This window comes from Phacochoerus africanus, chromosome X, assembly GCF_016906955.1.
Source record: "Phacochoerus africanus isolate WHEZ1 chromosome X, ROS_Pafr_v1, whole genome shotgun sequence".
Lineage (NCBI taxonomy): Eukaryota > Metazoa > Chordata > Mammalia > Artiodactyla > Suidae > Phacochoerus > Phacochoerus africanus.
This window is the reverse complement of record NC_062560.1, coordinates 35,367,359-35,381,062: the sequence shown is the minus strand read 5'-3', so window position 1 is coordinate 35,381,062 and position 13,704 is coordinate 35,367,359. Positions and strand designations below refer to the sequence as shown.

Sequence of the window (13,704 nt, the reverse complement as noted above, 5' to 3'; positions counted from 1 at the left end):
AAGTCAAATATGCAGTCAATCACTTATACGTGGAAGCTAAAAAAGCGAAATTCATAGAGACAGAGTAGAATGGTGGTTACCAGAGGCTAGGGGTGGGAGGAAGGGGAAGATGTTAATCAAAGGGCACAAACTTTGGGGATCTAATGCATAGCATGGACATTATAGTTAATACTGCGTTATATACCTGAATGTTGCTAAGATTATCAATCTTAAATGTTCTTACCGCCAAAATGAAATGGTAATTATGTGAGGCGATACAGGTTTCACCTAAGGCTTTGGGAACAATCATTTCACTATAGATGTATCAAATCAACACATTATACATCTTAATTATATGATGTTACAGTGCAAAAAAATGTACCAAAAAACAAATCAACAGTGACCAAATAAGTTTCATTACAGGAATATCTGTTAATCTAATTTAGAGCACTGCTATATTAAAGGAAAAACTATATGACCATAGTATTTGGATTGTAGTTAGCCTTTTAAAAATTATTTCTTGGAGTTCCCATTGTGGCTCAGTGGTTAACGAATCCAACTAGGAACCATGAGGTTGTGGGTTCAATCCCTGGCCTTGCTCAGTGGGTTAAGGATCTGGTGTTGCCGTGAGCTGTGGTGTGGGCTGCATGTGCGGCTCAGATCCCAAGTTGCTGTGGCTGTGGTGTAAGCGGGCAGCTACAGCTCTGATTGGACCCCTAGCCTGGGAATCTCCATATGCCGCGGGTGCGGCCCTAAAGACAAAAAAAAAATTTAAAAACTAAAAAATAAAAATTATTTCTTGATTATTATGTTCCCTTTTATACAACCTCCTCTTTCTTCCTTTAGAAATTTCTTTTTTTTTTTTTTGTCTTCTGTTGTTGTTGTTGTTGTTGCTATTTCTTGGGCCGCTCCCGCGGCATATGGAGGTTCCCAGGCTAGGGGTTGAATCGGAGCTGTAGCCACCGGCCTACGCCAGAGCCACAGCAACGCGGGATCCGAGCCGCGTCTGCAACCTACACCACAGCTCACGGCAACGCCGGATCGTTAACCCACTGAGCAAGGGCAGGGACCGAACCCGCAACCTCATGGTTCCTAGTCGGATTCGTTAACCACTGCGCCACGACGGGAACTCCTCTTTAGAGATTTCTATTGGTGGCTATTAGGCATTATACAAGGTCTTTCTATGACTCTTATTTCTCTGAGCTCAGAGATGCAACCTACCATATATTATCAAAAAATTTATGTTAAGCAACTATCTTAAATTTTCAACCACTGTATTGAGTTTTTTCGTACAAAATTATTAGAAAATGTATTTTAAAAAAACAAAAGCAGAGGTTTTCTAATAGTAGCGTGCATGCCTGGCATTGGTAACCATGTGAAGTTATACCTGTGTCTATGGAGAAGCCAGCCTATGACAAAATTTCCATAATCACTGACAAAGCTGAGCTTGGCAATTAGGTCCTCCCCTATGCCAGTTTCCAGGGCTGACAGGCTGTTACTGAGAAACAATAAACATTAACACTTGCATAATTTAATAAGCTAAAATATTTCAGATAACGTTGAAGACTCCATTAACTTCAATCTCTAATCCTGTTTTCACTTCTTCCCCAGAAGCAACCACTATGATGAAATAAAGAAGTTTTTAATCCATATTTTTACCAAACACATGTGCCAACTGACACAAGTGCCCCAAACCACCACCCATCTCACACCTCTCCACATTACCACTATATAACCATATGCATATTTTAGGGCCACACCTGTGGCATATGGAAGTTCCCAGGCTAGGGGTCGAATTGGAGCAGCAGCTGCTGGCCTACACCACAGCCACAAGCAATGCAGGATCCAAGCCTCATCTGTGACCTACACCACAGCTCATGGCAATGCCAGAGCCAGTTAAGACCCACTGAATGAGGCCAGGGCAAAGGAGAGGTACTCTAAGGACAATATGTATATCCTCCACAGGAACCCACAGGAAGTCACCTTCACATCTATGCAGAAGCCAGTTTAAGGCTGTTTCCCTTGTCACTGCAGCCCAGAGTGAGCTTGTCAAAGAGGGACTCTGCTATACCAGCTTCCAGGGCCAATATCTTGCTACCCAGAATTAACCAAGAACACTTCAAATAAAGTGAAAACTCCCTTTCAGTCCCTTTCCTATCTCATTCCCTTCACTTTTTCCCCAGATCAACCCCAATCATGATTTTCAGGCCATGTTTGTATATTTTAAGCACAACATTCACTAGGGCCCAAGACCACTCCCCCACCCCCACATTATTTATAAAGGGAAGATTGACTTTGTTTTCCAGGGTCCCACGGAACACCTCCTCCCTCCATCTATGGAAATCCTGAGCTGCACGTGGACAGGGGATAGGTGGGTGGAGAGACTCCTGTATACCTGATTAAAAGATGAGGGTTTTGCACAGACACATCAACCTGAGACCTGTATTTACGAATCATTAACTTCACTGGAAGGAATAACAAAAGCAAAAGAAAGAAGACTTAAGTGAACTTTTTCTGCAAGGGCAATACTCAGTGTGTGCACACAGGCATGGTGACCTTGGGCAGTCACCCCGTGGCTCCGGGGAAGGCAGTCCAGGTCAGTCCTTCTTGTCACTGTCGCCCAGGGTGAGCCTGTCAAAGAGGTACTCGGCCGTGTTGTTTTCTGGGGCCCCCATCCTGCGCACCGTCGTGACATGGTCCCCCAGCTCTTTGATGAACTCGACCTGCTGGTCCAGGTAGTGACTCTTCAGGAAATGACAGAGGTAGGTGTCGCTCTGCTAGGTGGCCAGCTGGTGCAGGTCAAGCAGGCTCTCGTTGATGCGTTTCTCCGGGTGCAAGGTGCACTGCATGGTCTTGAGGCCGCTCTCCCAGTCTTCAAGGTCAGACTTCCTAACGTCATAGAGGCAGAGGCGGCCTCCGCGCTGGTTTTGCAGGCTCATCAGCTCCTGGGCGCGCCTGGTGTGCTCCTGGGAGCGGCGCAGGAAGCAGCAGGCCAGGGGCTTCAAGGCCATATCCTCGCGATCCAAGTTGAAGGCCAGGGCCTGGTACACGCAGGAGGCGTGGAGCTCCAGGGTGGCGAGGCTGTTGAGGGCGGCCTTCACTCGGGGTGGTAGTTATGGTGCACTTGTGAGGGCGGCGTGGGCAACATGGCTGGTAGCGTGGGCTCAGCAGGCGCCAAGGCCAAGAAGAAGGTGGTGCGGAAGTGGGGCCCGTGCGGCCTGGCGGCAGCCTCGGAGTGTTCCCTGGGTGGTTGACTAAGGTGGCTCAGGTCAGGGGGCAGCTCAGGGAAGACCGGAAGGCAGGTCCATTAAGGGAGAGGAGCTTCCGGCTCATTACAAGAGGTCGGGTGGGAACAGGACTGGGTAGAGGGTAATGGAGGATTGCGGGGGGGCGGGGGGCGGCAGAGGCACAAGTGCTACGTCCCAAGTTCCATGAAAGCCTGCCTGAGACAAGGAGATGCTGAGCTGAGACCCTAGTTATCTATTAAATTTTAAATTTTGCATCCTATTTCTATTTGCCAAGGACTTTCTCCTGTTCTCTGACTCCTTTTTATAAAAACACCCTGTTCTCTTTTTATACACCCACTGTCTTCCTTAAAATTCTGAGAATATGGGAGTTCCTGCTATGGCTCAGCGGTAACCAACCCTACTGTAACCATGGGGATCGGGGTTCGATCCCTGGCCTCACTCAACCCTGCGTTGCTGTGAGTGGTGTAGGTTGCGGACGTGGCTCCAATCTGGTGTTGCTGTGGCTGTGGTGGAGGCTGGTGGCTGCTGCTCAGATTTGACCCCTAGCCTGGGGATTTCCCTATGCCACAGATGCAGCCCTAAAAGGTCAAACAAACAAACAAAAAACAAAAAAAATTCTGAGACTGTGAATTTGGACTTTTTTGTAAAGTTCTCTTCTGTTCCCTTTACTATATTTTTTTTCTCCAGAAATAGTTCTGTTTATCATGATCTTCTCTTTCACATTCCTCAAATATGTGGCAAAACTTTGTTCATGTTATTTAGGAATAAAGGACTCATTTGATTAGCCTTGGTAATTAGCATGGATCTACTGTAGAGCTGTTAGGTCCATTTCACTATGAGGCTTCTCCTTGGAATGGGAAGGTAGATTGTGTCAGATATTCAGTGCCCTCTTTTGGGGGTATGTGGCATGGAGTTTGCAGGCAGGCTAGGGACTTTCACTGCTGTCAAAATAAGGATGATATTTCTGACACTCTAAGAAGCATGTTTTTCCTTTGGAAGTAGCTGTGTCCTGTTCTTTCCCCTCTATGCAACCGACAGCTGTTTTATTTAGATTCATCCACTGTCTTTGTAGTATAGTTTTGGGAAATTAAAGGGGGTCAAATGGCACAGGTTCTTATGCCCAGTGTAAATAGGGGTGGGAGGGTCTCAGGGCAGGGGAAAAAAAAATGTGCTGTTCACAGAGCAGCTCTTTAATCTCACAGCTGACCTAGGACTCTGTGCAGTACTTCAGTTTTGTTGACTGCTCTTGAAATGTGTCTCAATATGCTCGGTTTTCTATTGCAGATGTTTCACATTCTCTGAATTAATGAATTTGATTGCATTCGCTTTTCCTATCTTCCAAGAATTGCTCTTATTTCTGATGTGCTAATGATACCCTTTAGGGTGTACGTGTGTGTGTGTGTGTGTGTGTGTGTATTTAGTTGTTTATGGTGTCTTTAATAACTACCATGATTCAATCATCATTTCAATAAATTTCTAAAACTGTAAATAATTTTCTGAATAGGTTATATAGTCACATGGTTCAAGGCCATAGTGGTCTCCTCTTTGTAGGTAACCAGTATGATACTACTTATAAATCAGGAGGAAAAAGAGGGCAAAGAGGAAGAAATAATTCTCATGAGAGAGAGATAGGAAATAAAATGTAGTCTTTAAAAGCATATTCTTTTCAAGTACACATGGAATATTTACAAAGATAAATCATATTCTGGGCTATAAATCTCAAAAAGTTTCAAAGGATTCAAATAATGCAAGATTAGAAAACATCTAAACTAAAAAATCTAACCTTCTCTTTTAAGGAACTAGAAAAAGAAGAGCATTAATTACCCAAATCAAGCAGAAGTCACGAAATGATAAACAAAGGAAAATTCAGGGAAATAGAAAACAAAAGACAGAAAATAAATAAAACCAAACACAGATTCTTTAGGATTAAAAAACAACTTTCTAGACAGACTAGTTAGGAAAAAAAGAGAGAAGACAAATTACCAATATCAAGAATGAGAGAGAAGACATTACTACAGATTATGAAAAGGGAGTAATACTGCCATGATTAGCCATGGCAATGATGAGACTAGACCAGAATCCTGATTAGATTAATTATGATGTACCTCTAGCACCTGGGTATATTATTACTCCCCCAAATTGGGGTTATCTTAGCAAGGAAGAGGTAGGTAAAATGGTTTTTAGATCAACAGTATCTGCTGCATTTCTCTTCATTAGCAATTTATGATTTTTTAATTCAGGTGATTAGTATTTTCTGTCCTCACCAAGAATGTCTGTGGGAGGGCAATCCTTGACCAAATTTCAGTGGGCATATGATTTCTGGGATCATGGAAGTGAGGAACAGAAGAGGTGGCAGAAGGCAATCGGAATGGCATACACTAGAACAAAGTATCTTTTTTTTTTCATTTGGCTGTGCCTGTGGTACGTGGACGTTCCCAGGCCAGGGGTTCAACCTGAGCCACGGCTGTGATACAATGCTGGATCCTTAACCACTAGGCCGCCAGGGAAGTGCCAAAGTATCTTTTTATGGTATGCTGAAGAGATACTACAATCCCTCATAAATAATTATCTCTGTTTCATCTAGTTTTTACCCTGAATTTTAATATTTTAAAATAGCAGACAGCAAAATGGAACAATTTTAATGAAAAACTAATATAAATTCTAGGTTTATGGGGAATTATTATTCTAACTGCTTTATCTCATTTTTTTCTTGGCTGTGCCTACAGCACGTAGAAGTTCACATGCCAGGGATCAAACCCACACCGCAGCAGTGACAACCCCGGATCTTCAACCCACTGAGCCACCAGGAGGCTCCTACTTTATCTCATTTTAGTTATTAGTATGTACCTGGATCTTGATAATATAATGTTTTTCAAAGTAATAAAAATTAATCGCTTAGAACTGAAAAGTTTTGTTAGTTTTAAACACAATTTTTTATCATCTCTTTTACCTCTTCAGACATTGCTCTAGAATTGTAATGGAACCTCATCAGTTTACTTAGCTTAAAGACAGCTCCCCTGAAAATGATCAAACTAAACAAGTACAAAAGTGTCTAAGAGTTCAGGTTGCCACTTCTCAGATAACAGAAATCTTAGCCTACCTCTATATTCCTTTCTAATTGGCCCTACTATATTACAAGTTCTATTAGGCTTTCTTTTTCTTTTCTTCCTGCTTTGTGCTCTAAGTGTGTCAGCTACATGGTATGATGCTCAGAACTTGATTAGGAATCAAAAGCCACAAGTTCCAATTTTAGTCAGAAATCAGGTGTATTATTCGTCTTTTTGGCACTTGCAATACTGGTGTAATGGTGCAAAAGAATATCACCCACTTTGCCTGTCCTAAAGCATTTTAAACCAGTAAAAATAAAAATACAGCTAAGAGTATGAACCAGCCACCAATTTTTCCATTTCAGTCATATCCGGGCCTGAGTAAGCACACTGTGGTGTGCCTTTACTAATAGCCTATCAAGAACTCGCATAAGAAGCCTAGAGGTAAATTTTTCCACTGTAAAACCCTATGATAACCATCACCAATTAAATTAGGAGGGAATGCAGAGGGAGGGAAGAGCAAGGAGACCGGGGTCCTACTTAAGGCTACACCAATCAGTATCTTGCTCTGGGCAAAGAAGCAAATTGACAAGTTCTCTGGAGCTATTATTTCCTTATTTGTAAAATGAAGAGCTTGACTTATTTGGTTTCCATGGACCCTGTCAGTTATAAAAATGATGGGAGCCTATTCTATGGGTCTTTCTTCAATACAGAATGGAAAGAAAAAACAGCCTTTAGTCTATTTGTGATGAGCAGTGATTGGTATCAAATATTAGCATTGGGAATGGGATGCTATTTTAAAATGCAAATAATGATGCTATTTTAAGTTATGAAATTAGTGTGACCCTCTGAAGCACAGAATTCAAGAAAAGGCAGAGGCTTCTTTGCTCTGTTTGTTGCTATATGTGCAGTGGGAGAATGGATGCCCTGTTTCAGCTTGGTGGTACCTAAGACCCACAGCTGACAATATAGGGCTAGCCCCAAGTTCTAATTTCCTTTGTCACTGATTTTATTGTACCTCAAAAGTGGCTCAACTGAATCTTACTTCTCCTTCTATAGCTGCTGATATTCCAACCATTAAAACCATGGTCAGAAGTCTTGCCCTGGGAGAACTGCACCCTAACACTGGGGGAAGGAACTAATTATAATCCCCAACAGTACTAAAGAAATCAGCAGCCACCCGCTGTACCAGAAATTGATTTATGGTAGTGGCCCCACCCAGATGTGAATCTCTGAGGGGTAGGCAGGGTGGACTGATTGTTGTATTTTATCAGATATACATGAACTGAGAAGCACACTCTTTTATGCATTCAAAAAGGAAAAAAAAAAAAGATTTCAACTAATGTGACTGATTATAAGCTGCAGCTCAATTTCAGAAAAGTTAAAATGTGAATTAAAGATTAGAGAACTGATAAAATATGGTAATATTTATTGGGTTTTGTCATATGCTTGCCTTAATATAGTTATCAAAGTAGCTACTTTTTTAACCTATTCATAATTGTTTATACTTTTTAGTAATTTATTTGTGGCCCTATTGGTCTACAGTATTATGTATAAAATATAAACCATTAATTTTTAAAAAACTGGCATTTTCTGTTGGATATTGTATCATTTTACAACACTTCAGCCTCATCCCAGAATGGGTTTTATCTTTTTTCTTCTTTCTTTCACTTTTTTGGAGAGAGAGGTTTAGTACATTAGGCTAAGGGATATAATTCCTTGGGTAACAGGTAAGCAAGCCCCTGTTCTCTGAATTCACAGCCAGCCAACCTCCTCCTGGCATGCCATGGGAGCCATGTGACACCATCTTTTAGATGAAATAATAGGTGCATTACACATTTATCAGGCAAAGTTGCTGATTTAGGGTTCTACTCAAATCCCAGTTTGAATGTGAAGGTTTCATTCTTATCACTTCCCCTGACGGAACGCAGTTCCCTGTTGGATGACGTGAGGCATTTCTATCCGTGACAGTTCCTGGCTAGCAAGCAATCAAGCACTCCAAAGAGGCAGCTCCGTGGCCGACAGCGTCACTAGGATCCCCACTGCACACGCTAGGTCGGTTGTCACACTTTTATAGATTCAAAGTTACTGTTTAGACCCTGAGACTGAACTACTGAGGGGAGCTCCAGGAAAGCTAAATGTAGGGCACCCGCAGGAGGAGAACACCCACATTTCATTCCGTGAGGGGACATTCACGTAAGCAGTGGAGTAACCGACCCGCCCCACTCCTGGCCCCTGTGCCCGTAGGAAGGGCGGCGTGGACATAAGGAAAAGCAAGGTGGAGAACAGGCTCAGCAGTAGAACAGACTCCTTCCAAGGATTAAAATGAAGGTGTAAGAGGTTCTCTTAAGTGAGGTGGATACGTGGAAAGCTTGAGCTACATCGCTGCTGCTCTGCCCCAGAGGGCTCTTCGCCTGGCAAAGGGCCTCGACAACAAGGAAGTGAGGTGTGAAAACCAGGACAGGGGCCAGGTAGGGAAGGGGGCAAAAGAGGCCAACAGAGCCCTAACTCCTATTCCTGGAACGGTGTTGTGGGGCAGCTGTGCATCTCCCTCCCAACTTATGATCAGGTCCACCAGAGATTTAGTGACAGCCAAGAAGGGGCTACAGCATTATTGGTTAAGGTAGCGACATCTGTCTCCTTTCCCCTTCCTTCTCCCAGGTCCTCAAAATACCAGAGGGGAGAGAAATGGGAAGGGTATGGGCTAAGGAGCATATCAGGACCCTCTCCTTAATCCACAGTCTTAAGGTCAAGGTCTAGTGGGAGCTAAAGGAGCAGAGAAGGAAAAGGTGAGTGTCAAGAGAAACCAACACTGAAGTTTTAAGTGAAAGAGAGTGGACAGGAGTTTTTATGCCCAAAGTGCCTAGAAAGGTATGGGATCTGCTTGTTTCCAAGGAACAAGAGTGTAGACTGTCAAGCTAAAGTGGTTATACAAGGCAGACTCTTTCAGACACCTGATTCACCAGTTATGTGACCTTAAACTCTGGTGCAGTATTGCCATGGAATCCTTGGGCTCCCATCAGCTCCATGAGAAGAATTCCTTCTGGCAAATGCATTCTAACGAGGAGCGCTGATAAGTTCTGATATTCTTCTACATGTACCTTGAGTGTAATCACAGGTAAATAGTAGCATATATGGAGGTTAAACAGGGCATTAACATTACTAACTAGATACTGCTGCCTAAGATACACAGAGTTTTATTAAATCTATGGCGCAGATGATTCTACAAATGACCAACAAATAGACCCATCAGTCCCACAGGTACCCAGTCTCTGAGAGCAGGTCTGAAAAAGGTTAGCTGGCATTGGGAGAGGAAACTTGCTGAGAAAAAAACCATCAGGTCAAGGTTAAAAGACTGCTGGCCTGGGCAGGAAAGACCCACAGTGGAGTAAGTCCACTGCTTTGGTAACAGACAGGCTGACACCCTCCATATTAAGTTACTACCGTAACCTGAAAAGAGTAACTAAGACTACATGGGATTTATGATCAACCAAAGGGCCCAACCTCCAGAGAGTAGAGTTCGCCACTAATTTCAAAATAACATCAACAATATCATTAATAAAAACTGACCTTAAATGATCTTATAATGGACAAAGTGATATGTACTTGCAGAAGTCAGACCTTCCTCATCTTTCCAGTAGCTCAGAATACCAAGTCCATGAAATGAAAGACTTTGGCCCTATTTAACTTATTCCCAGGAAATCCCAAAAGAAGTAGTGACAATGTCCATAGGAGCCCCAGGAAACCAGCCCCATGTGGCAGAAGGGAAACTTCATATGTGGCTCCTCCAGGAGGGTTTGGGATGGGTCTAGAGAAGGTGTGGAAAGATGTGTATGGAAACACATAGTGTGGCTGGGAGACAGCCACAGTGATGCCCTTTTTGCCCCCCACATGTCTACGCCCAGTCTCAGCTCCCTCCCATCCTTCCTGAATTCCCTCACCCTCGAGGGGCAAAGTTCTGAATCAGCGGTCAAGCGACATCAGTGGATCATGAGAAGCTAAGTGAAATAGGAATTTCTCTGAATATGTCAAAGAATCCGAGTTTCTGCTTGCGAGTGTGATGAGTAACCTCCAGGGAACTAGTGATCAACTCTTAAACCCCTGAGACACTGAGCACTTCTTGCTAATCCCCATCTCCACCCACAAATGTGTACATGCTGCCTCCTGCCATGCGCTATGATTTAGAGATTCCCAATGTGGCTTTAGTAACATATCCTAGTACCAAAGGGCACTACCTATCTTTTTCTTCAATTTCTCTTTTAACCGTTTCCATACAAAATGAATTTAAGGTTAACACTTTGAAATGAGAGGTGCTATCCAAGAAGGAATAGCTGGACTTAGACTTAAAATCTATGGACTTGAGGAGGTCCTGTGGTGGCTCTGTGTGGGTTAAGAACATGACTAGTATCCATGAGGATGCAGCTTTGATCCCTGGCATCACTCAGTGGGTTAAGGATCTGGCACTGCTTGCAAGCTGTGGCATAGGTGGCAGCTGCAGCTCAGATCTGGCATTGCTGTGGCTGTGGTGTAGGCTGGCAGGTGCAGCTCCGAAATGACGCCTAGACCAGGAACTTCCATATGCCATAGGTGCCGCCCTACAAAGGAAAAAATAAAAAAATTAAAAAGCAAGAAGAAAAAATCTTTGGACTGTGTTTCTAAACTACAGACACAACTTGGGGGCAGAGTGGAGCGTGGAATAAACAGTGCACGGGAAAGACCCAGACATGACAGTTGTCTGCACCCCTAGAAACACCACCCACTGCAAAGCTTTTTGAGTATTCCAACTAAGCAGTTTTAATTAAAGCATTTGCTTTACAATCTAACAAAATGTTATCTTCTGATCACCTACATTAGAATCCCCAGGACTCACTAAAGAATGTTCCCTGACCCCCTGGAGACCTATGGGCCCTGGACTGGGCATTTAAAAAATACGTATAATTTTTTTTTTTTTTTTGGTCTTTTCTAGGGCTGCTCCAGCGGCATATGGAGGTTCCCAGGCTAGGGGTCTAATCGGAGCTGTAGCCACCAGCCTACGCCAGAGCCACAGCAATGCGGGATCTGAGTCATGTCTGCGACCTACACCATAGCTCATGGCAATGCCGGATCCTTAACCCACTGAGCAAGGCCAGGGATCGAACTTGCAACCTCATGGTTCCTAGATGGATTCGTTAACCACTGTGCCACGATGGGAACTCCAGGATGGTACATTTTTTATAATTAATCAACCAATACTGGTACATTGCTATTAACAATGGGTTTGGATTTCACTAGTTTTCTCAGTAATGACCTTTCTGTGGAAGAATCCAATCCCGCACTGCACTTAAACATCACATAGCTTCAGTGTCCTCTGTGCTGTGACAGTTTTTCTGTCTACTTTGTCACGACCTTGACAGTTTTGAGGGGTCAGGTATTTTGTAGAATGTAGCCATCTCAATTTGGGTGTCTTTATCATTTTCTCATGATTCCACTGGGGCTATGGGTTTAGGGGGAAATACCACAGACGTGAAGCCCCTTCTCATAACATTATAAACATCACGTATCACTGATGATGCGAGCCTTGATCACCCAGTCAAGGTAGTGTTTGCCAGATTTGTCTACTGTAAGGTCTCCCCCACTCCCCACTTTCCATTGGAAGCAGATTACTAAATCCAAGCAATGCTCAAGAGAGGCAGAGAATTAAGCTCTGCCTCCTCAAGAGGGAAGTATTTACATACATCATCTGGAATTCTTGTGAACTGCAGATTGGTTTCTCCTCACCTGTTTGTTTATTTACATAGCTATGGACGTGTGTATTTATTATATGCTTTGGGTTATAATCCAGTACTCCGTCATTTATTTGGTTACTCAAAATGTCCTAGCTTTGGCCACTGAGAGCTCCTTCAGGCTGGCTGTGTCCCTGAACAGGCTCTTTCTTATTGTTTTTCTGCGTACTTCCTTACCTTCTGGTGCAATAACATGCTTCGGTTTGTCCTGTCTTCTCCCTGCTCCAGACCTAGAATTGGCCATTTGCCCAAGGAGTCCTGCTTTCTTGTGCTGTGGAAGAGTATGAAAAAACCCAGATCTGGGCACTAAGGTGGCCTATGAAGTTCTGAGAAGCAACCAAGCTGATTCTTACGCATGCTGAAGTCTGAGGACAGCCATCGTGGGGAGTCAAGCACAAATTAACTAGAAATAATTTGCGAAGAAAAATTCTGAAATAGCTGTATGAAAGAATCACTATTTTCTTCACGTTAGTTCAAGATTAAAAGTTCCGAAATAAACTACCCTGGGGGACCCAGAGAGAAGAAAGGAGAAAACAAATAATTATGTGGTAGAAATCAAATAATTATTCCTAAATAAAGTGGTTATAATTCAGCCCCTAAAAAGGAGAATCAAATGTATTTATTGCAGGCTTTCTCTGTGCCAGGAAAGAAGCTAAGCGCACAGCTCCAAACCTAATGCTGACAGTGTAATTTCTCTTTTTTTAAAGATACAGAAATGGAGGCCTAGAAAGGTATAAGGTTTGCACAAAGCAATACAGTCAGTAGGTGGCAGAGCTGTGACACCAAATCAGGTCCACGTGATTGTCCAGAGGATTTGAGCAGGGCATTCTTTAACTACTGCTCCTGTGAGCTTTTGTGTATGTGACAGCTCTCTCTCCCAGATTTCAAATGCCTCGGGGCCAGGAGGTGGGATGGGCGGCAGTGGTTAGCTTGTCCACTGTTTTATGTCCCATGTCTATAATATTGTAGGCACTCAGCAGATAACACCCGAATAAGTTTGACTGAATGTCTACATGGTGAAAATGAGGACCACAAAAGTACAACACATTTTCTTCTACTATATAATCAGACTTCTGTTCCAAGTCAGGTAAAAAAAATTACCCCCCCCCCCCAATTCTACTGAAAGCCTAGTTCTAACTTCCCACAGTTCAGATCTGGGGATGATGAAATTAAGTATGAATAAAACTATTCTGACTGATACATTTTAGTAAACAAAAAGAGAGTTAATACGTAGTCTAAGAGTAGAAAGCAAATGCCAAAGTTGGTAATTTTCTTCACTGCTTGGATTAATTAAATGAGCTTCGAAAATGAAACTGTGTTGTTCAAATGCTTCTTAACACAGAGCAGATCCTTCTTAAGTAGAACAAACACTATTCTGAGATAGATGTTCTGAAATGGGTCCAGGATCGGAATGCCATTTCTATGACACTTATTAGATCAAAGACCTTGGGTACACCTTATTGCAAATGGCATGGTTTTAATGGTATAAGCAAACTAAGATGACAGGCTTTAAACTATAAAGAAGTAAAGGAACCTAACAGCAACATAATAGAAAACATTTTAAATTAAGTCCCTATCAGCTAACTTGTGAACAGTTTTAAATCACTACTTCCTATGAATTAAATGTACTTCATGACATGCCAATCCACTTGTTCATTCCTTCATTCA

At 42.8% G+C, this 13,704-nt stretch overlaps 1 protein-coding gene and 1 pseudogene across 3 annotated transcripts in view; both read right to left on the bottom strand.

The window, feature by feature from the left end:
• The window catches only part of LOC125118273 (transmembrane gamma-carboxyglutamic acid protein 1), a 137,151-nt gene that overhangs the window by 36,236 nt on the left and 87,211 nt on the right, over positions 1 to 13,704 (bottom strand). The gene's annotated exons all lie outside the window — the stretch shown is intronic.
• On the bottom strand, positions 2,492 to 3,308 carry LOC125118275 (ferritin heavy chain-like; annotated as a pseudogene).